Genomic DNA, 454 nt, shown 5'->3' on the forward strand with positions numbered 1-454 from the left:
GAAAAGAGCTTAGATTTGGTGTAGTGGAATGCTGGATGTGTCCACCAGGGGACAGACTGGAGCTTTCAAGATGATTAGTGGTGCTTGATGGGGCAAAATCCCTATTGATATTGCTCATTTTTAGAGTAAGAAACTTGAGCAACCCCCTAACCTTAAGTAGCTGGAAGTACTTACGGTGAATAACTGTGCTACAAAAATGACTAATATCTCAAATTGTGTGGTTTGTTGATGAGAGATGTGCTCAGAGTCAGGATTTTGGACAATGAAATAGGACAAAAATAAATAAACAAATAAACGTAAAAAAAAAAATTCCCCAAATTTACATTGAATATCATAGGTATATGATCATGATGTAATATTATAAATTTACATAAAACATCATAAGGGTGGACTTTTTTTTTTTTAGGAGGCAACCACCTAGGAACATCCTAGCAACCACATAAAAAAAAAAAAA

The sequence above is a fragment of the Sinocyclocheilus grahami genome, unplaced genomic scaffold, assembly GCF_001515645.1.
Source record: "Sinocyclocheilus grahami isolate Dianchi unplaced genomic scaffold, SAMN03320097.WGS_v1.1 scaffold476.1, whole genome shotgun sequence".
NCBI classification, from domain to species: Eukaryota; Metazoa; Chordata; class Actinopteri; order Cypriniformes; family Cyprinidae; genus Sinocyclocheilus; species Sinocyclocheilus grahami.